Genomic DNA, 27,387 nt, shown 5'->3' with positions numbered 1-27,387 from the left:
GAGGTCTAGGTCACCGCTGGAAAACTTCAGTGCCTAAGTGGTAATCAGGAGAGCCACTCAAGGTGCCCAGGTATCTTCCAAGTCTAGTATCCTTGTCTGAGAAAGATAAGTCTATCTCCAGGCAAGCTATAGTGGATTCAGGATCTGTTGCTAATTTAGTTGATTTTGTTTTAGCTCTAGGGATTGTTTAGTTAAACCTCCTGTCCTGGTTGTGGGAGCAGATTTTACCACTTTATGAGGGGTAAAGTTTGATTCAGGACTCTAGTTGGTTCTATCCACATGGAACTTGCAGTGTTTTTTGTTTTAATAAAATCTGTCTGCTGATGCTATTTTGAGTTTACCGTAAATAATCCTGTTTTTGACTATGGTACTGGGGAATTAATTAGATGGGGTCCATCATGTTCTTCCCATTGTATTGCTTTGTTCATGTCTGAATGTCTGTCAGGGGAGGAATATCTACCTGAATTCTTTGCTGACTTTGCTGATGTGTTTTATAAAAAAAAACTTGCCACCGCAAAGAATGTGGGATTGATCTCCTCCCAGGGTCTAAGTAAGTATTGGTAGGAAAGTTGGTTGATTTAGGACTTGTATTGATTATCATGAGCTCAATAACATCGTATTCAAAAGTCAGTGGGGCAGATTTATCAAGTGTCTGAAAGTCAGAATATTTCTAGTTGCTCATGGCAACCAATCATAGCTCCCCTTTAAAATATTCATGAGCACTGGTAAAATGAAAGCTGAGCGGTGATTGGTTGCCATGGGCAACTAGGAATATTCAGACTTTCAGACACTTGATAAATCTTCCCCAGTATCCTCTTCCTTTGATTCCTGATTTGTTTAATCATTCCTAATTGTTTTTTACTGCACCTCTGCTATTGATAAGTCAGATTTATGGTTGAATAGGTATCAAAAGAGTTGTATACGGGTTCTTATATGGGCAAACAAAAGTACTGCGTGGCATTAGGCTGATGGTTGACTGTTATACTGTCACCAAGTAAATGTGTTACTACTTATATTGCACACCCCTATCTATTGCAGGGGTTGCGGCAACTACTGTCTTTAATGGATTTTGTGAATAAAGAATAGGTTAAACAAAAAATGAAATTAAAACAAAAAAACAGAGAGAAAATCGACTGGACTAGATAAAATGTGGAAACCCTCTCTATCTAAAAGTAGACAAAACAACAAAGAAGACGCTCAGTCCTCAGCATCTAACATAGAGGTACCCGGGAGAAGGTTCAAATATTAGCACCAGCCCAAGAAACAAAAGAGTTGTTTGCAGAACTTAAAAAAGATAAAGATACTACTTTTATACGGGATGATCTCAACTTATTGAGGGAGAAATTTAATGCAATCGAGAAAAATATAATAAAAACGGCAGAAGAGGAAAAAAGTATGCAGGATGAAGTAAAAAGACTAAGGGAATAAAATGTTAGCATAAAAGAAAAATTAATTGACCTTGAGAATCGCTCCAGGAGAGCTAATTTGAGAATAGTGGGATATCCGGAAGAGAGTGGGTAAAGTGTGTCTGCAGATACCATCCAGAAATGGTTATGGGACATCTACAGGCCGGAAGACCTCTCCTCCAATTCTATGGTGGAAAGAGCCCATAGAGTCCCCTCTAATTTGTGTTGTATGGAGGCTAGTGCAGCTAGTGCAAACACTTCTTAAATACCTGTGCAAGCAGTTTACACCCAAAAGAACATGCACAGTCCAACAGAAAACAGGCACAAAGTCTTGGTGAAATGTCTAAATTCACAGGGCAGGGATTATATAATTAGGAACTCTAGAGCAAAGGAATCTTAGTTAATAATAAATGGTAAAAGAGTTTAAATTTTTCCTGACTATGCAAAAAGCTAGAGCCAGTTTTGTGGCGGGTAAAAAAGACTCTTTGAGGCGAAAATTCTATTCTCCCTTTTATTTCCCTATAAAACTGAGGGTTATATATAACAACAAAATGGGGGTCATTTACTAAGGGCCTGAATCGCGCTTTTAGGGCGAGTTACCCGAATTTTTCAGTTTTCTTGCGATTTTCCCTGAATTACCCCAGGTTTTTGGCACACGCGATCGGATTGTGGGACATCGGCCCCGGCGTGCATGCGACGGAAATCTGGGGCATGGCCGAACGAAAATCCAACGGGTTCGGAAAAACCGCCGCATTTAAAAAGAAAAAGTGTCGCTGGAAATGCGCTTACCTGCACCCAGCAACGGATCATGAACTCCGGCGAACCTCGGCGGACTTCAGCACAGCAGCGACACGTCGGAGGAACTGCCTTAGTGAATCGCTGGAAGACCCGAATCCACTGCAGAGAACGCGCTGCTGGATCGCGAATGGACCGGGTAATTAAATCTGCCCCAAAGTAAATATGCCCCAAGGAGCTACAGAGTGGCTGGAAAGCAAAGGAATTTGAAATGGGCAACAAATAATTAACTAAGGTGCTTAAGCCAGGGTAATATCATTCTTTGTTTATGATTTCGAGCTAACAGCAAAGGGATGGCGGGAGAGCGATAGTTGATAGAAGGGATATGCCTTATGAAAAAAGAGTGGATCAAGTTGGGGGTGGGAGGGACTCTGGCAGAAGGGCTTTTTTTTTTTTAAGGTTAAAGGATGAAAAAAGAAACCAGGATTCTATGCTGGAACATCAAAGGTCTTAGTGAAAGACGGAAATGTTGTACGATAATTGAAATAGTCAATAAACATCTACTGGCTATTATAGTTTTGTTAGAGACACATTTGACCCAAGAATTTGGTTACCGACTCAAGAAACAGTGGGCGTCATGGGAGTATCACTCTTATGGGGATATATACTCCAGAGGAGTGTCAGTATTGATACACTCCCATATAGATTATAGACCAGTGGGGGAGAGTATTGACAAATGTGGCAGATTTGTTTTTCTGCATATTTTTTTAGGAGATATGTAATATATCTTGGCATTTCTGTATGTTCGTCTTCCCTCCTCTCTTTGGGTGCTATATGAGTTAGTTAGATTTGCTGAGAGTAAGTATTGCTGAAAAAAAATTTTGGTTATGGGAGATTTAAATATGGTTTTTGATGCAAAACTGGATCGTTTGAACCTCTCAATTGAAAAAAAATTAGTGGGTAAAGAGTTTTAAATTTTATATTTTTTGTAATGATGTCGGGCTATATGATATCTGGAGGGCCAAGTATGGCACAAGAAAGGCATACTCTTCTCATAGTAAAACACATGATTAGAGATGGGCTAACACACTCGTCTGAGCTTGATGCTCGTCGAGCATTAGCGTACTCGAAACTGCTCGTTGCTCGGACGAATATTTCACCAGCTCGAGAAAATGGCATCTCCCGCCGTTTTGATTTCTGGTGGCCAGAAACGGAACCAATCACAAGCGAGGAGACTCTGGACCCTGAAATAGACTAGCCCCTGCCCGCGCTGCTCGCATCATTCTCTTTCTGGATGCCTTTAGGGAGAGAGTTGCTGCTGCTGCAGGGATAGCATTACGGTGTTATATTAGCCTACTGTTAGGCAGAAGTGAGTCTACAAGAACCCAACAGCCCTTGTTAGGGCTAGAATATTTTTTTTTCTTTGCTTGAGGCTGGGCTTCCTGGCACTAGTAGTGCAGCTAGTACCATATTGTGACGAATTTGCAGGGAGACTTGCGAACGTTCTATTTAGCTCTTAGTGACACACATATCCATCTCAAACACCTAAGTGGGACAATTTATTAGGGATTTGATTGAATTAGGCACAGTCTGCCGATTTTTTTTCAAAACTTAAAGTCACAGGCACAGCACAAAATCAAGATGTGTGCTGTCAGTGTAGGTTAGAAACTAACCATACAAGAACCCAACAGGCCTTCTTAGGGCTACAATAGCGTTCTATATTTTATTTTTTTTATTTGCTTGTAGCTGGCCTTGCTGGCACTAGTAGTGCAGCTAGTACCATATTGTGACGAATTTGCAGGGAGACTTGCGAATGTTCTATTTAGCTCTTAGTGACACACATATCTATCTCAAACACCTAAGTGGGACAATTTATTAGGGGTTTGATTGAATTAGGCACAGTCTGATGATTTTTTTTTTTTCAAAACTGAAAGTCATCACAGGCACAGCGCAAAATACTGTTGTGTGCTGTCAGTGTAGGTTAGAAACTAGCCATAGCAATCATCATCATCTTCTATGGTTGCTGTGTGATTTCTTCTGATCGTTTTGTTAAAAAAAAAAAAACCCACAAAAAACACCAACAATAAAAAAACACAAAAAAACTAAAAAAAACAGTTTACACTTTAATTTTGAAAATGTTGAACCCGAGGGCTAGGGGTAGGGGTAGAGGACGAGGGCGTCCAACTACTGCAGGGGTCAGAGGCCGTGGTCCTGGGCGGGGTGAGACACCACCTGCTAATGAGGGAGCAGGGGAACGCCGCAGAGCTACACTCCCTAGGTTCATGTCTCAAGTTACTGGGACTCGTGGTAGAGCACTGTTGAGACCAGAACAGTGCAAACAGGTGATGTCGTGGATTGCAGACAATGCTTATAGCCATTTGTCCACCAGTCAGTCTTCCACGCTGTCCACCCATGTCACCGAAATCAGCACTCCTCCAGCTCCTCCACCTCAGCCTCCTTTCCCCCAGTCTGCCCCCTCCCAGGAAAATTTGGCATTTGAACTGGCATACTCTGAGGAACTGTTTTCTGGACCCTTCCCAGAGTCACAAACCACTTGTCCGGTTGCTGCTGAGCTCTTTCCCGATGCCCAGGTTTTCCACTGGTCGCAGTCTGTGGGTGATGATGACATTGTTGACATAGTGGAAGAACGTGTCGGACGATGAGGAGACACGGTTGTCAGACAGTGGTGAAGTTGTTGTCAGGGCAGGAAGTCCGAGGGGGGAGCAGACTGAGGGATCGGAGGATGATGAGGTGACAGACCCAAGCTGGGTTGATAGGCCGGGTGAACACAGTGCTTCTGAGACGGAGGCGAGTCCTCGTCGAGAACAGGTTGGAAGAGGCAGTGGTGGGGCCAGACGGAGAGGCAGGGCCAGAGCTGGTGCATCAGCGCCAAGTGTTTCACGTAGTGAAGCTCCAGTGGCTAGGGCTAGATTTTCAGAAGTCTGGAGGTTCTTTAAAGAAACACCAGATGACCGACGGACTGTGGTGTGCAACCTTTGCCACACCAGGATCAGCAGGGGTTCCACCACTACCAGCTTAACCACCACCAGTAGGCGCAGGCATATGAATGCTAAACACCCCACTCAATGGAACCAAGGCCGTTCACCTCCGGCGGGGCACACCACTGCTCTTTCCCCTGTGTCATCTGCTGCCTCTGCTAGTCAGCCCCCTGCCCAGGACCCCGGTCCAAACACCTCCCGTGCAAAAACCACACCTTCGCCTCCACGATCCTCCACAGCATCCACCAATGTCTCCATGCACAGCGTTCAGCTGTCTATACCCCAGACGCTGGAGAGCAAGAGGAAATACAGTGCAACCTACCCACACGCACAAGCCCTCAACGTCCACATCGCCAAATTACTCATCCTGGAGATGCTGCCCTATAGGCTGGTAGAGACCGAAGCCTTTTGCAACCTCATGGCGGCGGCCACCCCTCGGTATTCGGTCCCCAGCCGCCACTACTTTTCCCGATGTGCCATCCCAGCCCTGCACCAGCACGTGTCAGACAACATCATCCGTGCCCTGACCAACGCCGTTTCTGACAAGGTCCACATGACCACAGACACGTGGACGAGTGCTGCCTGGCAGGACCACTATATATCGATGACGGCACATTGGGTTAACTTGGTGGAGGCTGGGACCGAGTCTGACCCTGGGGCTGGTCATATACTGCCGACGCCGAGGATTGCAGGGCCTACCTCGGTCCAGGTCTCTCAGGCCTACTATGCCTCCTCCTCCCACCCCTCCTCCACCTCCTCCTCCAAATTAGCATTCGTGGGCATGGCGCCATCAGTCGGTAGCTCTAGGCACAGCAGCAGTGCCGTCACCAAGTGACAGCAGGCGGTGCTCAAACTGCTGAGCCTAGGCGATAAAAGGCACACCGCCCAAGAGCTATTACAGGGCATCACGGCGCAGACTGATCTGTGGCTGGCACCGCTGAACCTGAAGCCAGGCATGGTTGTGTGTGACAACGGCCGTAATCTGGTGGCGGCTCTGCAACTCGGCAGACTGACACATGTGCCATGCCTGGCCCATGTGTGAAATCTCATAGTTTAGCGGTTCCTCAAGACATACCCCAATCTGTCTGATTTGCTCAAGAAGGTGGGCCGCATCTGTGCGCATTTCAGGAAGTCCAGCACAGACGCTGCCACTCTCAGGACAGCGCAGCACCGCCTCCAGCTGCCCGCTCACCGACTGTTGTGCGACGTGCCCACGAGGTGGAATTCAACATTAACCATGTTATCCAGAGTTTACAAGCAGCGCAGACCGATTGTAGACTGCCAGATGTCAACTTCCACCAGAACTGGTAGTCAGGTCAGTCAGCTTCCTCAAGTCTACAATGAGGAGGAGACGTGGATGTCTGATATCTGTCAGGTGCTGAGGAACTTTGAGGAGTCAACGGCGATGGTCAGTGGCGATGCCGCCATCATCAGCCTCACCATCCCGCTGCTTGGCCTGTTGAAAAACTCTCTGGTCAGCATGAAGTCGGGAGCTTTGCGCTCGTCACAAGAGACGGGGGAAGAAGATTTCCTTGTTGATAGCCAAGCACCCTCAGGTCTGTTTCTCAGCGCATATCGGAGTAGGTGGAGGAGGATGAGGAGGAAGAGGAGGAGAATGTTGGTGAGGCAGAAGAGGGGAGCATTGTTCAGTCTTCTACTGTTCAGCGTGTATGGGCAGAAGAAGAGGAGTTGGAGAAGGAGGAAATGGACAGTCAGGTCAGTGAGGGGAGTGAATTCTTGCGTGTTGGGACTCTGGCGCATATGGCAGATTTCATGCAAAGCTGCCTATTCCGTGACCCTCACGTTCAAAGAATTTATTCCAGCACCGATTACTGGGTATTCACTCTCTTGGACCCACGTACAAGCAAAATCTTTCCACTCTCATCCCTGGAGAGGAAAGGAGTGTGAGAATGCATGAATACCAGCAGGCCCTGGTGCACAAGCTGAAACAGTATTTCCCTTCTGACAGCGCTAGCGGCAGAGGGCGTACTTCTGCGGGACAAGTAGCGAGGGAGAGTAGGCGAGCAGGCAGCTTGTCCAGCACTGGCAGGGGTATGCTTTACAAGGCCTTTGACAGTTTTATGTCACCCCAGCAAGACACTGTCACCTGTCCCCAGTCTCGGCAGAGTAGGGCTGATCTTTACAGAAAGATGGTGAGGGAGTACGTAGCTGACCATACCATCGTCCTAAATGATCACACAGCTCCCTACAACTACTGGGTTTCAAGGCTGGACATGTGGCACGAACTGGCACTGTACGCCTTGGAGGTTCTTGCCTGCCCTGCCGCTAGCGTGTTGTCTGAGCGGGTTTTCAGTGCAGCTGGTGGCATCATCACCGATAAGCGTACACGCCTGTCGACTGACAGGAGAAAGCTCGCCTGGCAGTGGACCGCCAGCTCCATCCCAAGATCCAACTAACATAGTTTTAACTGCAGCACCTTTAATCTACTACTACTTTACTGCATCCATACATCGTCCCCTTATCAAACGAGCTGTGTCAGGCAGAATTTTCGGGTGTTTCACCAGATACATAATGGAACTCGGCGCATCTGTCCCCGCCATGCTGGAGACCTGAAGTTTCAATCATAGCAGCGCAATATGGATGCCGCATACTGTCGCTCTTAATCATGGAAGTCGTCTCCATGGCTGCCTCCACATGTCGTCCCCTTATCAAACGAGCTGTGTCAGGCTAATTTTTCAGGTGTTTCACCAGATACGTTATGGAACTTGGTCACTATGTCGCCACCATGCTGTGTTATCGACTAAATATACTGTCAACCTTTTGTTCACATAGGAAATAATTTCAGCGCTTCTTGCTCACCTCCTTTGGTTCCTCTCTGCCGCCTTAAGGCAAAATACTGATACATACAGTGCTACACGTTATCCTTGCCAAAAGGAATTTTTTAAATTGGTTTGAAGCCTGAATCCATTTGGGGTATGTCGCCATGTCACTGTCTAGCCTGACGCTGCTGCCGCTGCCTCTGCATGCCGTCTTCTATAGTGTCAAGGTGAATTGTTGGATGTTTTAGATGCTATCTAGCCTCATTCGGTCACTCTGTCATCGCCATGCTGCTGCCCATAATTTTGGCATAATAGTGCGATTAAGCAGCCTCAGAGGCATCCATGCATGCTGCCCCTGCTGTTTCCTGTCCATTTCCGTGGTGTTTCCATCATTTTCTGAGGTTTCCAGGTGTTTGGCCAAGCTTCCCTGTGCAGACCCTTGGTCCCCTTGAAAAATGCTCGAGTCTCCCATTGACTTCAATGGGGTTCGTTATTCGAGACGAGCACTCGAGCATCTGGAAAAGTTTGTCTCGAATAACGAGCACCCGAGCATTTTAGTGCTCGCTCATCTCTACACATGATACATTGTCTCTAATCACCATCTGGCTAGTCAAGAGTGCCCAAACTTCAACCAAAACCCACTTATATATTGCAGAGTGCCAACATGAGCTTCAACACTTATCTATCACTATCCACACCTTCCTGTTCTTCCTGTAGCCCTGGCAGCCAAGGATGTTGCTTTAAAATGGCACTGAGCATGGCACCTCCTGGGCTGTATTGGACCGCAGCAGGAAGCCTTGAGTCCAGTATAGCATACTTTGTGTTGGGTGATGGCCTGGGTGCCCACCTGTGCCATAGGTTCGCCACCACTGTGTTAGGGGATGTTACAATGATGCGGTATAAACCAATTGTTATCTCAGACAATGCCCCAGTATTAGTTACCCACTATAGTGCCCCAGGGGGGAGGAGGTTTTAAAAACTTAATACACATAGGTTGACCATAATAATAGAGTCCAAATTGGCTATGGAGCAGAAAATTTACGAATACTGGGAAAGAAATGTGCACTCTACAAGTAATTTGGTTGTGTGGGACTCCCTCAAATTATTTATCAGAAAGGCAATCCAATTTTACAGAAAAAGGGAAACCAGGGAAACTGGTGCCTAAAATTATATATATATATATATATATATATATATATATATATATATATATATATATATATTATTGTGTATATACAGGCGGTCCCTTACTTAAGAACACCTGACTTACATATGACCCCTAGTTACAAACCGACCTCTGGATTTTGGTAATTTGCTGTACTTTAGTCCTATGCTACAATAAACAGCTGTAACAGTTATCAAAGGTGTCTGCAATTAAGATTTATTATTAATCCTGGTTCTTATGACAATCCCACATTTTTAAAATCCAGTTGTCACAGAGACCAAAAAATTTTTGACTGGGGTTACAATAATAAAGTATATGGTTCCGACTTACATACAAACTCAACTTAAGAACAAACCTAAAGAACCTATCTTGTATGTAACCCGGGGACTGCCTATATATATATATATATATATATATATATATATATATATATATATATATATATTTTGTACATATACAAGTCATTGTCAGGTCCTCAAAGGTGTCTAAAAGCTCATTTGAAGGAGAGCATTAGATCTTCATTTAGTTATTCATTATTGTTAGACAATGATATCAGAAAATTTTCAAGCATATAATTTTAACTATCAGCATGGATGAATAACACGCCGAATGTTTCATTTGCCCTCAAAATAATTTTTAAGAGACCGAGATAATCAAGGTTAAAGCACCTGAGTATTGAAGTGACGCCAAAGAAATCCGCAACCTGTGGGGCTCCATAATTGCATGTAAATTAGGGAGGAAAATTAAGAAAAGCTTTGCAATTAGCATTGCTTATTTAGTTGGGCTGCAATTTAGAGCAGATGTTAAATCACAAACCTCTAGCCCAAAAATACTTTTTCAGATGGCTACTGTCATGTTCTCGATTCATAGGTCCTTAAATTATTGCTACAGCTGGAATACAGTTAAAAGGGTCTTTAAGATATGATGTCGGAAATCAGGATGGTAAAACGCTATGTGATTTATCTTTTTGTTCTTGCTGGTTGGTAGTTCACATACAGTATAATAGACATCACAGATGTAGGATAAGATTATGAAGGCATGAGAACAAATAAAGGAACTCGGAAAGAAAACTACAGTAAAAATGTAAGTTGGATTTCACATATGGACAGTATAGAGGATAGTAGTAAATATCAGGACAAACCTCCCGAAAAGTATGCTCATTTCATGACACCTAATATTCTCCAACTGTGACATGTATCAGGATATTTATCAAAAGTATTTGAGTGCAAAACTGTTCCATGATGATTCATTTTCCCACAACATTTTAAAATACTAAAACGGAGCTCTGATTGATTGTCTCAGACAGTTTTGGTAAATGATACCCTAATGCTCACTATGTTAAATGGGGTTCTTCTCCTTTATTATATTGATGACCAATCAAAATAGAAGATCATGTGAATAGGAACTCAGCTGCAGAGCTGACTTTTCGACTTCCTTCTCTTTGTTGATTATGGTACTGAAGCTGAGTGTTGGGATCTATATATGTGTAACATCATGAAACTATAAAGCTCCTATATACTTTGGCTCTTATTTTTTGCCCTTTGTCCCTCCTAATCTGCTTTGACACATCTTCTGAATTCTGTCTTGCTAGCATGGTGGACAGGATATTACTGTGTCAGGTGTTACTGTGTTACATAGAAGTTCTATGGAGGAAGAGGGTCATTATACTCACTCGCAGATCCTGCAAACACTAGAGAAGCTGTAAAATTAATATTATATATATATATATGGTAAAAAACAGTGTAATTTTTTGTGTATACAAAACCAGGCTCATTATTGCTGCTAAGTTTGTTGACAGGTTAGATACTCTTTAAATACATATCTAAGATATCAAAAAATGGAATAAAAAAAAGACTGTAGATTAAAAGACTATTTATATCTTATGCGTCATAAAATTATTATTTTAATAATATCATTAGCTGAGCTCAGTAAATTATGTGAATGAAGAGAATTAAGTTACCAAAACTGTAAATGGGCTGTGCTTATGGAAATATTAATGTTCAGGGATCATTTGTGATGCCACAGTACAAACCTGACTACTTCTATTTTAAAGGGACTGTGTGGGATCACGTGGATTCATGCCTGCGACAGAAGTGGAAGTCACATAATGGAATAGAAGAAAGAAGAGGGCAAGGTTTTACTTCAATTCTTATTCTACCGCCTCCCCAGTAGCATGAATTGTTTTATACTGGGAAGCCCTTAAAGAATTGTTGACATACTCCATCATTCAGATCTTAATATAGATATTGTATGGAATATGCCTGCACATTCTATTGAAGGAAAACTAGTTTAAATGAAACATCTATACTGAACAGCTTAGATAAGTTTTCCAGATGTGGTGACCCACTAGGCCTTCACACCATTATCACAATGGATGAACAGACAATGTTGAAGTAGCTGAAGTACAATATCTATAAGTAAATGATTAGTATGTCATGTCACATTATTACATTATATAAAGTAATACATGTTTTTATATTGTGATCCTTGCAATGAGATTTTTATTTGCTTTCTATACCGGATCTCCACTTACAAGCTCCCAAGATCATTTCACTGATCCAGAATTGTTTTGACACATGTTGTACAGTAAAGGCGAGCGACTGAGCTTTCCCTAATTCATGCAGCATAACTTTTTCCCTGTCTTTTCTATTCTTATTTTAGATCTTCTCATACTGAACTGTGCCTTTGCAATCACAGTAGACATAACATCATCATGACCCTGTACAGGGTGAGTGGCTAATCACACATCTGCAGTTTGAAGTTCTATTTGTGTTCTCCACTCAGAATCGGAGCAGCACAACTCCAGACTGCCACCTAGTGTTTCATCACATTATTCTGACATATCCTTTTTATGTAATAAATCAAATCACAATTTACAAATATAATAATGTGCAGAAGGATGAACTTTAAAAAACTTTCCTTTGATCTGTGCAATCATATACCAGATGTACCACTTTCATTCATTTAGATCCATTAGCAGCTATATTATTTCCATCCATTAAAAGCTTTTAAACTGCAAAAAAGAAATTGTGGGAAATAATGTAGGAAAAAAATAAGAACTGTGCTGTAAAAATATTCTAGAATTTGCTTTTAAGAATATATTTTATGAATGAAAAATCATTTAATTGGCAGCATAATAGGGAAGTGATATGTCAGTGTCTATTAGGTATGCACTGTACCTTTATTGACACATTGACACACGGCTTTCAAAAAAGAATACAATTCCTAATGGAACTATTGATGGATTCTTTATGTGAACTTAATCTATATATACATATATATATCATATACACATAGCGTGCCTATGGCAAGTTGCAAATGAGCAAGCGACTTTGTTCCCACAGACTAGCTCTGTGTGTCTGCCAGATTTACCAGTCAAAAACAGAACAGCTGAACTGAACTGACATGCTGAGTTTGGTTCAGCTGCTCAGTGATCTGACCACTAAATCTGATTGTATGCAACCCATGTGTCAACAAAACCATGTGATTTAATGGAAATTATCTTTTTGAAACACAAGTAAAAATTGAATTGAAATCATAAGATCAGCCGTAAAAGGGAGCCTGTCATCATAAATTGACCGGATTAACCCAGCAGCTGAACACCTTCCAGATCATGTTTCTTTCATGACCCGGTATGGTGGCATCATCCAGAGAATCAACTTTGAAGTGAGATGTAAATTGGTTGTATAAAGCCAAGGAGGAGATTTTAGCACTAAGGTCAAGGTTTCCCTGCCTCAAAAGCCCCTTTAACTGTAATTGATGGTCCTGCGTGAAGAGACCTCATTAACCAGATGTCCTGATGTCCGATGCACAGGTCAATCAAAGAGGAGGAGGCATTAATGAGCCAATTTACATCTCACTTCAAATTTTCTGGATGATGCCACCACACTGGGTCATCTGTTGTGATAGGGCAGCATAGCGTCATATTGCGCGCCTGCCGGCAGATCGCGTGGACGCGTATCTGCCGGCTGATACATCACAGAGAAGAGAGAAGACCGAAGACCAGCTCCGGGGAAGACAGAAGAGGATCCGCCAAACATCGAGAGTTACACAGACCATCGGGCCTCCGGAGGGTGAGTATGGAAGTTTTTTTGGTTTTTATTGACTCGTGTATAAGCCGAGGGGAGGTTTTTCAGCACATTTTTTGTGCTGAAAAACTCGGCTCATACACGAGTATATACGGTAAGTACCTGCTTTTCAGCTAGAAATTTTAAAACAGTCACAACCTGCAAAATATAGCAATAAAACAGATTAAAAACTAAAGTCACCCATAAACCCTATATATTTTTGAAAGCAGACAACCAGGCAAAGCATTTGCCTTAATTAACAGTTGACAGCACGGACCACCCTCATGTAACACAAACACAAATTATTAAACAAAAAGTGCATTGAAAATGCCTTGATAATGTACGTTTTACATAAAACTCACATCGAACTGGAGGTTTACACACAAATGGGGATTTAAAAATAATAACACAAAGTGAGCAGATTCGTGAATAGCACAATACACAACATCAAGAATTTACACTCCCAAAATGCTAAACAAAAATCATGTTGTATTTAGTTGGTAAGAAGCTCCTATTCTGTCAAAATCAAACAATCAATCACCATGTAAACAAGAAGGGGTCCGACACCTGGCACCCCTACTTTCTAGCTTTTTGAAAGACTGCAGTCTTTAAACTATTAAGACTACTTCTTCACTAGTAACAAAGAACAGTGTTGCACATTGTATAGTAGCTGTGTTAGAAAATATACTTTCCTAAACCAGCAAGATGTGAAGAGATCATACATACCCCAAATGTGTATATTCACCAAAATATGCATCAAAGGTAATGTTAAATCCACAGGGAGCACCAACAACAATTTTATGCAGAAAATTGCACTGAGCATCATACAGATCTATGAATGTATGCTCCCTTACACAATGGTAACCCAAATAAATAACTATATATTTATAAACCAAGCTAATAATATAATGAAAGTCACTTTGAGATGTGCGTCTTTGTATTAGCCACATAATAACAGAACCCACCGCGGTTCATGAGAATTTGAGTGAGAACATCATAACATAGGTATAAATAATGGAGGATGGGATGGTGTGAAATAAGACTTTATTCAGGAACGTGTGCGTGTTTTTGGTGTTACGTATAACTTTATGGACACGTTCTGGGTCGCGGTGTTAATTTGTAGCCACATTAGGCAAGAGGATCGAACGTTCATTGCACTGCTCAATTTTCGCTAACAAAAAAAAATTATCACAAAATAAAAGGCAATAAGAGAGCAAGTGTGCTCTTAGATAGTTCTGAATATGAGAGGGTTAAAACATGAACATTAGTTGATGTTATCCCTGATCAAAATGTAATAAACTTATAAAGTGAATATTTTTATTATCTGTGAGGTGCAGCAGCTCCTGTGTCCAACATTCTCAGAATTCTCCCTGTAGCCTGATGGCTTAGAATCTGGAGGGGGTCGCCCTTTAGAGGGCTGTATCTTTGGCTCTGTGACACATATAATCTCCTCTTTCAGGGGGCCCTGGGCCTTTGGTAAATGCCCACTTTGCCTACCCATAATTCCGATCCTGCAAACAGCACAGAATACGTAATGTGGGCTGTATTTCATCATGGGTGAACAGAAACAAATTCTGGACCATAGCTAGGCTGCAGGAAAGAGACAGGTTTGGTGTTAATATGTCCAAACAGTAAGGCAACTAAACCAGTGTTCACAAATAGTAATACATGAGATACAGCTTATCATCAACCACATACCAAGGACAGAGGATGACACCAAGAGATGTTACACAGTGATCTGTAGTTTATTGTTAATTAAAAGAATCAGTAATCTGTACTGCATATAAGGACAGTATTTCAGGGTCAGAATTTGCCAGCCACAATGGGATTACACTCAAGTCTTCATGAAGATGAGAAGCACAGCTATTAAAATATTACAAAAAGCCCAATCCAGAAATGGCAGTAGTGGTTCTATGAACCAGTAAGGCTGTGCTACAGATAAAATGCAATCCCCTGGCACCTTTCATTTCCTCTACTAGCACTGCAAAAAGTGGAAGCTGTGTCATTAAGTGTTATAGGCAACAAAGGTGTTTGAAGCTGTCTTTTATGAATCTCCAGCCTAATATTGCAGGTTTTTTTTATACATTATACATTTAAGTCTAGAACTTCTAGAACCAACATCACAGGAAAATTCCATCAGGGTAGATTCATAACTATAAACACTTATGGAAAATGTTCTCAGAGCCATTCCCTAGTCATAAGGAATTCACGTTACTAAACATAATAGGATACTTTCCACGGGGTTACAATATTGAATCTTCATGTTGATTCAGTGCATGAGGATCCACATTGTGTTCTCAGGTAGTAGAACACAAAAAAAAGCTTTATCACTGTAAGTCATATGCAATGTCAATATGTAACGAAACTAAAAACAGTAAATGCAATATGATTTCATTCTTTATCGGCAATTGAGCCACATGTCCTTATGTGCACAGTCCTTTGAAAGATATATGGGAGCCATCGGCCCTGGCCGAGACCCAGGACGGCAGATTGGTTCAGATGCTCCTACAGTGCTAGCTAAGATATTAGAGGAAGTAGGCTGGTACAACTTTTGGACGAGAGAGTATCCGGAGGTCAGGCAGTATTCCTGTTACCCTAGCTCTCACAGAACACTGTCCTGGATAGACATGGCAATAGTATCTCTATATATGCATACCTACCTTCAGGAAATGAGGTATATGCCCCACAGTATTTCAGATCACTCTCCTGTCCTGTTTGCACTATCTATTCCAACATTACTTATCAAACCAGTCTGATCAGTGAGCACTTTCTGGGACTCTATGAAAATGTATATAAGAGGACTGTTAAGGCGTGTATTAGTACACATACATCGCTTATTATACAGTTAAAGCAGAGGGTGCTAGGAAAAGTACAGGACTTTTTCAATTCCCCATCACCTGATAGGGAAGCTAATTGGAAGGAAGCCCAGAAGTTGTTGAAAGAGCATATACTTTAAGGAGGAGAGGATAAAGTACTAGTTTTGAAACGGAAGTTCAGGAAAAGGCTGTAGGTCATCTTTTGGCCAATGTAATCAAATCACAGGGCAGTTTGTATCATGTAATGAAGATATATGCCTCAACTGCTCCATTGTAAACTCTGATAGGGATATTCTGTAAGTTTTCTATGATTTCTACTATAATTTTTATTTCAGTAAGCTTACTAGGGGTACAGAGGGTATATCAAGTTACATACGTCAGAGGGTGTAAACTCCCACTATCTCCAATTCGGAAGGGAAACTTCATCTAAACTTTCTCTGGTGTGTACAGCATGATAGTGCTTGGATACAATACTATAATGTACCCTGTATTGACCATATGACTGATTGTACACGTTTACTCTCTCTGGTAGTCCCTTACTTGTTTAAATTTGTTGGGGAAGAAAAGGGAGACAAATTTCAATTAAAAATATCTGATTTAAAAAAAATTGTAAAAGAGATCTTTAAATACAATTTAATTACTTATTTATATTATTTTCTTCCAGAGAAAAAAGTTTTTCGTGCTTATTTTGCTTCTTTTTTTTAGCTAAAATGTCAATTCACCTGCACAATGACAGTTTAATGATAGTGCTACGTCATTAGTTTTTATGTAAAATTATGAGATTGTCTTGAAGGATAAGGCAAAACCTGTTACATTGTCAATACCTGTGTGTCCCACAAAAAGTGCATTAGTTAGATTAACTGAGTTTATGAACAAACACGAAAGTAAATGTTTAGAATTTTCGACTTTGCATCTTTATTGCATTACTCAAATGTCCTCATGAGAATTTTCCTCCACTACAATGTGACCATCAAATCGTTATTTTCACATTACTGTTTTCTTTTTTTCAGGATTAATTTGGCAGAAATTTCACTAGACAAGACCAATATTTTCAAGACTCAATTTCCCATTTATGTATTTGTGAATGTTTAACTTATATTTACTGAGTCAAACAAACACATTTGGGTCTTCAAATTGTATTTGTTGGATTTCCAGCTGCAATTTATCTTTTGAAGCACCTTATCATCTAATTACAGCTGCAAATGCTAATGGTTTGTAATCACCTCATTACCAAATTGTCTTTATATTACACAGCTAATATGTCTGACATAATGAGGGTGGTGTGGAGAATTTCCTCATTATCAGAGGAATGCTTCAGACCTGAATGACTAAAAATGAATTATGAATAGAGATGAGCGAACACTAAAATGCTCGGGTACTCGTTATTCGAGACGAACTTTTCCCGATGCTCGAGTGCTCGTCTCGAATAACGAACCCCATTGAAGTCAATGGGAGACTCGAGCATTTTTCAAGGGGACCAAGGCTCTGCACAGGGAAGCTTGGCCAAACACCTGGGAACCTCAGAAAAGGATGGAAACACCACGGAAATGGACAGGAAACAGCAGGGGCAGCATGCATGGATGCCTCTGAGGCTGCATAATCGCACCATTATGCCAAAATTATGGGCAACAGCATGGCCATGACAGAGTGACAGAATGAAGCTAGATAGCATCTAAAACATCCAATAATTGACCCTGACACTATAGGGGACGGCATGCAGAGGCAGCGGCAGCAGGCTAGAGAGTGTCATGGCGACATACCCTAAATGGACTCAGGCTTCAAACCAATGGGTGGCAGAGAGGAACCAAAGGAGGTGAGCAAGAAGCGCTCAAATAATATCGGTACATGATAAAAGTTTGCCAGTATATTTTGTGGATTACACAGCAGGGTGGCGACAAAGTTAACATGGAAGCCATGAAAACAACCCAAAATTCTGCCTGACACAGCTCGTTTGATAAGGGGACCATGTATGGAGGCAGTGAACTAGTAGTAGATTAAAGGTGCTGCAGTTAAAACTATGTTAGTTGGATCTTGGCATGGAGCTGGCGCTCCGCTGCCAGGCGAGCTTTCGCCAATCCAAGCCCCTGTCTCTAGGCTACTCCCCAAACAGCACTTCTAAGAACCTTTTGTATAAGATCAAGTGTAGTAGCGTTCTTATAAGTTTAGGATATGCCGGGTGAGGGGAATGTAAACAGATGCGCAAGAAGCGCTGAAATAATATCCCTAAATGGTAAAAGTTTGCAAGTATATTTTGGGGATTACACAGCAGGGTGGCGACAAAGTTAACAACTTTGATGTGGAATGCCCTGTAATAGCTCTTGGGCGGTGTGCCTTTTATCGCCTAGGCTCAGCAGTTTCAGCACCGCCTGCTGTCGCTTAGCGACGGCACTGCTGCTGTGCCTAGAGCTACCGACTGATGGCGCCATGCCCACGGATGGTAATTCGGAGGAGGAGGAGGTGGAGGAGGGGTGGGAGGAGGTATAGTAGGCCTTTGAGACCTGGACCGAGGTAGGCCCCGCAATTCTCTGCGTCGGCAGTATATGACCAGCCCCAGGGTCAGACTCGGTCCCAGCCTGCACCAAGTTAAGTGTAGTAGCGTTCTTATAAGTTTGGGATATGGCGGGTGAGGGGAATGTAAACAGATGCGCAAGAAGCGCATGATGCGCATGGAGCTGGCGTTCCGCTGCCAGGCGAGCTTTCGCCAATCCAAGCCCCTGTCTCTAGGCTACTCCCCAAACAGCACTTCTAAGAACCTTTTGTATAAGATCAAGTGTAGTAGCGTTCTTATAAGTTTAGGATATGCCGGGTGAGGGGAATGTAAACAGATGCGCAAGAAGCGCTGAAATAATATCCCTAAATGGTAAAAGTTTGCAAGTATATTTTGGGGATTACACAGCAGGGTGGCGACAAAGTTAACAACTTTGATGTGGAATGCCCTGTAATAGCTCTTGGGCGGTGTGCCTTTTATCGCCTAGGCTCAGCAGTTTCAGCACCGCCTGCTGTCGCTTAGCGACGGCACTGCTGCTGTGCCTAGAGCTACCGACTGATGGCGCCATGCCCACGGATGGTAATTCGGAGGAGGAGGAGGTGGAGGAGGGGTGGGAGGAGGTATAGTAGGCCTTTGAGACCTGGACCGAGGTAGGCCCCGCAATTCTCTGCGTCGGCAGTATATGACCAGCCCCAGGGTCAGACTCGGTCCCAGCCTGCACCAAGTTAAGTGTAGTAGCGTTCTCATAAGTTTGGGATATGGCGGGTGAGGGGAATGTAAACAGATGCGCAAGAAGCGCATGATGCGCATGGAGCTGGCGTTCCGCTGCCAGGCGAGCTTTCGCCAATCCAAGCCCCTGTCTCTAGGCTACTCCCCAAACAGCACTTCTAAGAACCTTTTGTATAAGATCAAGTGTAGTAGCGTTCTTATAAGTTTAGGATATGCCGGGTGAGGGGAATGTAAACAGATGCGCAAGAAGCGCTGAAATAATATCCCTAAATGGTAAAAGTTTGCCAGTATATTTTGTGGATAACACAGCAGGGTGGCGACAAAGTTAACAACTTTGATGTGGAATCCATGAAAACAACCCAAATTTCTGCCTGACACACCTCGTTTGATAAAGGGACGATGTATGGAGGCAGCTATATGGACGACTTTTGGAGGTAGCAATGGAGACAACGTGTGGAGGCTGCTATGGAGACAATTTAATTTGGATAGTGCCTGTATGTGGCAGTCCCAAACATTTTTCAAACCAGAGGAGCAGGTAGGTGGCCCTCCAGTAAAATGGGATAGATTGAGTGCCTGTATGTGGCAGTCCCAAAAATGTTTCAAACCAGAGGAGCAGGTAGGTGGCCCTCCAGTAAAATGGAATAGATTGAGTGCCTGTATGTGGCAGTCCCAAAAATTGTTCAAACCAGAGGAGCAGGTAGGTGGCCCTGCAGTAAAATGGAATAGATTGAGTGCCTGTATGTGGCAGTCCCAAAAATTGTTCAAACCAGAGGAGCAGGTAGGTGGCCCTGCAGTAAAATGGAATAGATTGAGTGCCTGTATGTGGCAGTCCCAAAAATGTTTCAAACCAGAGGAGCAGGTAGGTGGCCCTCCAGTAAAATGGAATAGATTGAGTGCCTGTATGTGGCAGTCCCAAAAATTGTTCAAACCAGAGGAGCAGGTAGGTGGCCCTCCAGTAAAATGGAATAGATTGAGTGCCTGTATGTGGCAGTCCCAAAAATTGTTCAAACCAGAGGAGCAGGTAGGTGGCCCTGCAGTAAAATGGAATAGATTGAGTGCCTGTATGTGGCAGTCCCAAAAATTGTTCAAACCAGAGGAGCAGGTAGGTGGCCCTGCAGTAAAATGGAATAGATTGAGTGCCTGTATGTGGCAGTCCCAAAAATTGTTCAAACCAGAGGAGCAGGTAGGTGGCCCTGCAGTAAAATGGAATAGATTGAGTGCCTGTATGTGGCAGTCCCAAAAATGTTTCAAACCAGAGGAGCAGGTAGGTGGCCCTCCAGTAAAATGGAATAGATTGAGTGCCTGTATGTGGCAGTCCCAAAAATTGTTCAAACCAGAGGAGCAGGTAGGTGGCCCTGCAGTAAAATGGAATAGATTGAGTGCCTGTATGTGGCAGTCCCAAAAATGTTTCAAACCAGAGGAGCAGGTAGGTGGCCCTCCAGTAAAATGGAATAGATTGAGTGCCTGTATGTGGCAGTCCCAAAAATTGTTCAAACCAGAGGAGCAGGTAGGTGGCCCTCCAGTAAAATGGAATAGATTGAGTGCCTGTATGTGGCAGTCCCAAAAATTGTTCAAACCAGAGGAGCAGGTAGGTGGCCCTGCAGTAAAATGGAATAGATTGAGTGCCTGTATGTGGCAGTCCCAAAAATTGTTCAAACCAGAGGAGCAGGTAGGTGGCCCTGCAGTAAAATGGAATAGATTGAGTGCCTGTATGTGGCAGTCCCAAAAATTGTTCAAACCAGAGGAGCAGGTAGGTGGCCCTGCAGTAAAATGGAATAGATTGAGTGCCTGTATGTGGCAGTCCCAAAAATGTTTCAAACCAGAGGAGCAGGTAGGTGGCCCTCCAGTAAAATGGAATAGATTGAGTGCCTGTATGTGGCAGTCCCAAAAATTGTTCAAACCAGAGGAGCAGGTAGGTGGCCCTCCAGTAAAATGGAATAGATTGAGTGCCTGTATGTGGCAGTCCCAAAAATTGTTCAAACCAGAGGAGCAGGTAGGTGGCCCTGCAGTAAAATGGAATAGATTGAGTGCCTGTATGTGGCAGTCCCAAAAATTGTTCAAACCAGAGGAGCAGGTAGGTGGCCCTGCAGTAAAATGGAATAGATTGAGTGCCTGTATGTGGCAGTCCCAAAAATTGTTCAAACCAGAGGAGCAGGTAGGTGGCCCTGCAGTAAAATGGAATAGATTGAGTGCCTGTATGTGGCAGTCCCAAAAATGTTTCAAACCAGAGGAGCAGGTAGGTGGCCCTCCAGTAAAATGGAATAGATTGAGTGCCTGTATGTGGCAGTCCCAAAAATTGTTCAAACCAGAGGAGCAGGTAGGTGGCCCTCCAGTAAAATGGAATAGATTGAGTGCCTGTATGTGGCAGTCCCAAAAATTGTTCAAACCAGAGGAGCAGGTAGGTGGCCCTGCAGTAAAATGGAATAGATTGAGTGCCTGTATGTGGCAGTCCCAAAAATGTTTCAAACCAGAGGAGCAGGTAGGTGGCCCTCCAGTAAAATGGAATAGATTGAGTGCCTGTATGTGGCAGTCCCAAAAATTGTTCAAACCAGAGGAGCAGGTAGGTGGCCCTGCAGTAAAATGGAATAGATTGAGTGCCTGTATGTGGCACTCACAAAAATTGTTTCAAACAGAGGACCGGGTAGGTGGCCCTCCAGAAAAATTAAATGCATGAAGTACTATAGCAAGAGCCAGTGGGCCCTGTCAAAAAATAGCCAGTTTCCTCTGCTTTACTGTACAAAGAGGAGGAGAAGGAGGAAAATGAGGAGGAGGAGGAGGAGTGGATCAATTATTCAGGTTGAGCTTCCTTCACCTGGTGGAGATTGGAAATTCTGAGAAATCCAGCCTTTATTCATTTTAATAAGCGTCAGCCTGTCAGCGCTGTCAGTCGACAGGCGTGTACGCTTATCGGTGATGATGCCACCAGCTGCACTGAAAACCCGCTCGGACAAGACGCTAGCGGCAGGGCAGGCAAGAACCTCCAAGGCGTACAGCGCCAGTTCGTGCCACATGTCCAGCTTTGAAACCCAGTAGTTGTAGGGAGCTGTGTGATCATTTAGGACGATGGTATGGTCAGCTACGTACTCCCTCACCATCTTTCTGTAAAGATCAGCCCTACTCTGCCGAGACTGGGGACAGGTGACAGTGTCTTGCTGGGGTGACATAAAGCTGGCAAAAGCCTTGTAAAGCGTACCCTTGCCAGTGCTGGACAAGCTGCCTGCTCGCCTACTCTCCCTCGCTACTTGTCCCGCAGAACTACGCACTCTGCCGCTAGCGCTGTCAGAAGGGAAATACTGTTTCAGCTTGTGCACCAGGGCCTGCTGGTATTCATGCATTCTCACACTCCTTTCCTCTCCAGGGATGAGAGTGGGAAGATTTTGCTTGTACCGTGGGTCCAGGAGAGTGAACACCCAGTAATCGGTGCTGGAATAAATTCTTTGAACGCGAGGGTCACGGGATAGGCAGCCTAGCATGAAATCTGCCATATGCGCCAGAGTACCAACGCGTAAGAATTCACTCCCCTCACTGGCCTGACTGTCCATTTCCTCCTCCTCCAACTCCTCCAACTCCTCTTCTACTGCCCATACACGCTGAACAGTGAAGGACTCAACAATGGTCCCCTCTTGTGTCTCGCCAACATTCTCCTCCTCTTCCTCCTCATCCTCCTCCACCTCCACCTCCTCCGATATGCGCTGAGAAACAGACCTCAGGGTGCTTTGGCTATCAACAAGGGAATATTCTTCCCCCGTCTCTTGTGACGAGCGCAAAGCTTCCGACTTCATGCTGACCAGAGAGTTTTTCAACAGGCCAAGCAGCGGGATGGTGAGGCTGATGATGGCGGCATCGCCACTGACCATCTGTGTTGACTCCTCAAAGTTACTCAGCACCTGACAGATATCAGACATCCACGTCCACTCCTCATTGTAGACTTGAGGAAGCTGACTGACCTGACTACCAGTTCTGGTGGAAGTTGACATCTGGCAGTCTACAATCGCTCTGCGCTGCTGGTAAACTCTGGATAACATGGTCAGTGTTGAATTCCACCTCGTGGGCACGTCGCACAACAGTCGGTGAGCGGGCAGTTGGAGGCGGCGCTGCGCTGCCCTGAGAGTGGCAGCATCTGGGCTGGACTTCCTGAAATGCGCACAGATGCGGCGCACCTTCGTGAGCAAATCAGACAGATTGGGGTATGTCTTGAGGAAACGCTGCACTATCAGATTTAACACATGGGCCAGGCATGGCACATGTGTCAGTCTGCCGAGTTGCAGAGCCGCCACCAGGTTACGGCCGTTGTCACACACAACCATTCCCGGCTTGAGGTTCAGCGGTGCCAGCCACAGATCAGTCTGCGCCGTGATGCCCTGTAATAGCTCTTGGGCGGTGTGCCTTTTGTCGCCTAGGCTCAGCAGTTTGAGCACCGCCTGCTGTCGCTTAGCGACGGCACTGCTGCTGTGCCTAGAGCTACCGACTGATGGCGCCGTGCCCACGGATGGTAGTTCGGAGGAGGAGGTGGAGGAGGGGTGGGAGGAGGAGGAGGCATAGTAGGCCTGAAACACCTGGACCGAGGTAGGCCCCGCAATCCTCGGCGTCGGCAGTATATGAGCAGCCCCAGGGTCAGACTCGGTCCCAGCCTCCACCAAGTTAACCCAATGTGCCGTCAGCGATATATAGTGGCCCTGCCCGGCAGCACTCGTCCACGTGTCCGTGGTCAGGTGGACCTTGTCAGAAACGGCGTTGGTCAGGGCACGGATGATGTTGTCTGACACGTGCTGGTGCAGGGCTGGGACGGCACATCGGGAAAAGTAGTGGCGGCTGGGGACCGAATACCGAGGGGCGGCCGCCGCCATGAGGTTGCGAAAGGCCTCGGTCTCTACTAGCCTATAGGGCAGCATCTCCAGGCTAAGCAATCTGGAGATGTGCACATTAAGGGCTTGGGCGTGCGGGTGGGTTGCACTATATTTGCGTTTCCGCTCCAGCGTCTGGGGTATGGAGAGCTGAACGCTGGTGGATGCTGTGGAGGATCGTGGAGGCGACGATGGGGTTTTTGTGGCAGGGTCCTGGGCAGGGGGCTGACTAGCAGCTGACACAGGGGAAGGAGCAGTGGTGTGCACGGCCGGAGGTGAACGGGCTTGTTGCCACTGAGTGGGGTGCTTAGCATTCATATGCCTGCGCATACTGGTGGTAGTTAAGCTAGTAGTGGTGGAACCCCTGCTGAGCCTGGTTTGGCAAATGTTGCACACCACAGTCCGTCGGTCATCCGGTGTTTCCTTAAAGAACCTCCACACTTCTGAAGATCTAGCCCTCGCCGCAAGAGCCCTCACCACGGGAGCTTCACTAGTTGACAGTGGCGCTGATGCACCAGCTCTGGCCCTGCCTCTCCGTCTGGCCCCACCACTGCCTCTTCCAACCTGTTCAGGTCGAGGACTCTCCTCCGTCTCAGAAGCACTGTGTTCACCCGGCCTCTCAACCCAGCTTGGGTCTGTCACCTCATCATCCTCCGATCCCTCAGTCTGCTCCCCCCTCGGACTTCCTGCCCTGACAACAACTTCCCCACTGTCTGACAACCGTGTCTCCTCATCGTCGGACACCTCTTTACACACTTCCACTACGTCAAGAAGGTCATCATCACCCACAGACTGTGACTGGTGGAAAACCTGGGCATCGGAAAATTGCTCAGCAGCAACCGGACAAGTGGTTTGTGACTGTGGGAAGGGTCCAGAAAACAGTTCCTCAGAGTATGCCGGTTCAAATGCCAAATTTTCCTGGGAGGGGGCAGACTGGGGGGGAGGAGGCTGAGGTGCAGGAGCTGGAGGAGTGGCGATTTCGGTGACATGGGTGGACTGCGTGGAAGACTGACTGGTGGTGGACAAATTGCTCGAAGCATTGTCAGCAATCCACGACATCACCTGTTCGCACTGTTCTGGCCTCAACAGTGCTCTACCACGAGTCCCAGTAACTTCAGACATGAACCTAGGGAGTGTAGCTCTGCGGCGTTCCCCTGCTCCCTCATCAGCAGGTGGTGTCTCACCCCGCCCAGGACCACGGCCTCTGACCCCTGCAGTAGTTGGACGCCCACGTCCCCGCCCTCGTCCTCTACCCCTCGGGTTAAACATTTTTAAAATGAGAGTTATAACTTTATTTTTTTTTTTACTTTTTTTTGTTTTTTTTTGTGTTTTTTTTTTTTTTTTTGTGTTTTTTGTTTTTTTTTGAGTTTTTAAAACCAAACAATGCTATCCTATTGCTATGGCTATTTTCTAGCCAAGTATCAAAGGAAGCACAGTACTATGCCAGATGAGATGACACTGAGTTATTGCCTAATAGAAATCCAACCCCTACTGAATTTTGCCACTTCGGCCTTTGCTATGGATATGTGCGCCACTAAGCGCAGAACACAGCGGTCGCAAGTCCCACTACAAATTGCTCAGAATTGGCAAGTACATGCACTGCAGAAACTACAGCCACCAGCAGATCAACCAGAAATCAAATATATAGAACGCTACTGTAGGCTTCAAGATCAAGAAGCTGTTTGTATTCTCCTATGGCTATTTTCTAGCCAAGTATCAAAGGAAGCACAGTACTATGCCGGATGAGATGACACTGAGTTATTGCCTAATAGAAATCCAACCCCTACTGAATTTTGCCACTTCGGCCTTTGCTATGGATATGTGCGCCACTAAGCGCAGAACACAGCGGTCGCAAGTCCCACTACAAATTGCTCAGAATTGGCAAGTACATGCACTGCAGAAACTACAGCCACCAGCAGATCAACCAGAAATCAAATATATAGAACGCTACTGTAGGCTTCAAGATCAAGAAGCTGTTTGTATTCTCCTATGGCTATTTTCTAGCCAAGTATCAAAGGAAGCACAGTACTATGCCGGATGAGATGACACTGAGTTATTGCCTAATAGAAATCCAACCCCTACTGAATTTTGCCACTTCGGCCTTTGCTATGGATATGTGCGCCACTAAGCGCAGAACACAGCGGTCGCAAGTCCCACTACAAATTGCTCAGAATTGGCAAGTACATGCACTGCAGAAACTACAGCCACCAGCAGATCAACCAGAAATCAAATATATAGAACGCTACTGTAGGCTTCAAGAAGCTGTTTGTATTCTCCTATGGCTATTTTCTAGCCAAGTATCAAAGGAAGCACAGTACTATGCCAGATGAGATGACACTGAGTTATTGCCTAATAGAAATCCAACCCCTACTGAATTTTGCCACTTCGGCCTTTGCTATGGATATGTGCGCCACTAAGCGCAGAACACAGCGGTCGCAAGTCTCACTACAAATTGCTCAGAATTGGCAAGTACATGCACTGCAGAAACTACAGCCACCAGCAGATCAACCAGAAATCAAATATATAGAACGCTACTGTAGGCTTCAAGAAGCTGTTTGTATTCTCCTATGGCTATTTTCTAGCCAAGTATCAAAGGAAGCACAGTACTATGCCAGATGAGATGACACTGAGTTATTGCCTAATAGAAATCCAACCCCTACTGAATTTTGCCACTTCAGCCTTTGCTATGGATATGTGCGCCACTAAGCGCAGAACACAGCGGTCGCAAGTCTCACTACAAATTGCTCAGAATTGGCAAGTACATGCACTGCAGAAACTACAGCCACCAGCAGATCAACCAGAAATCAAATATATAGAACGCTACTGTAGGCTTCAAGAAGCTGTTTGTATTCTCCTATGGCTATTTTCTAGCCAAGTATCAAAGGAAGCACAGTACTATGCCAGATGAGATGACACTGAGTTATTGCCTAATAGAAATCCAACCCCTACTTAATTTTGCCACTTCAGCCTTTGCTATGGATATGTGCGCCACTAAGCGCAGAACACAGCGGTCGCAAGTCTCACTACAAATTGCTCAGAATTGGCAAGTACATGCACTGCAGAAACTACAGCCACCAGCAGATCAACCAGAAATCAAATATATAGAACGCTACTGTAGGCTTCAAGAAGCTGTTTGTATTCTCCTATGGCTATTTTCTAGCCAAGTATCAAAGGAAGCACAGTACTATGCCAGATGAGATGACACTGAGTTATTGCCTAATAGAAATCCAACCCCTACTGAATTTTGCCACTTCAGCCTTTGCTATGGATATGTGCGCCACTAAGCGCAGAACACAGCGGTCGCAAGTCTCACTACAAATTGCTCAGAATTGGCAAGTACATGCACTGCAGAAACTAC

The 27,387-nt window shown here is 44.6% G+C and overlaps 1 long non-coding RNA gene across 1 annotated transcript in view; it reads left to right on the top strand.

Annotated features, from left to right (window-relative positions):
* The window catches only part of LOC140086374 (uncharacterized), a 45,873-nt gene that overhangs the window by 12,617 nt on the left and 5,869 nt on the right, over positions 1–27,387 (top strand). The window contains exons 2-3 of the long non-coding RNA XR_011849962.1: positions 11,139–11,219; positions 11,747–11,813. This is a non-coding gene — a long non-coding RNA (uncharacterized lncRNA). The remainder of the gene's footprint in view (positions 1–11,138; positions 11,220–11,746; positions 11,814–27,387) is intronic.

This window comes from Engystomops pustulosus, chromosome 1 (assembly GCF_040894005.1).
Source record: "Engystomops pustulosus chromosome 1, aEngPut4.maternal, whole genome shotgun sequence".
In the NCBI taxonomy this organism is placed as follows: Eukaryota; Metazoa; Chordata; class Amphibia; order Anura; family Leptodactylidae; genus Engystomops; species Engystomops pustulosus.
The sequence above is the reverse complement of the archived record's forward strand: the minus strand, read 5'-3'. Positions and strand labels throughout refer to the sequence as shown.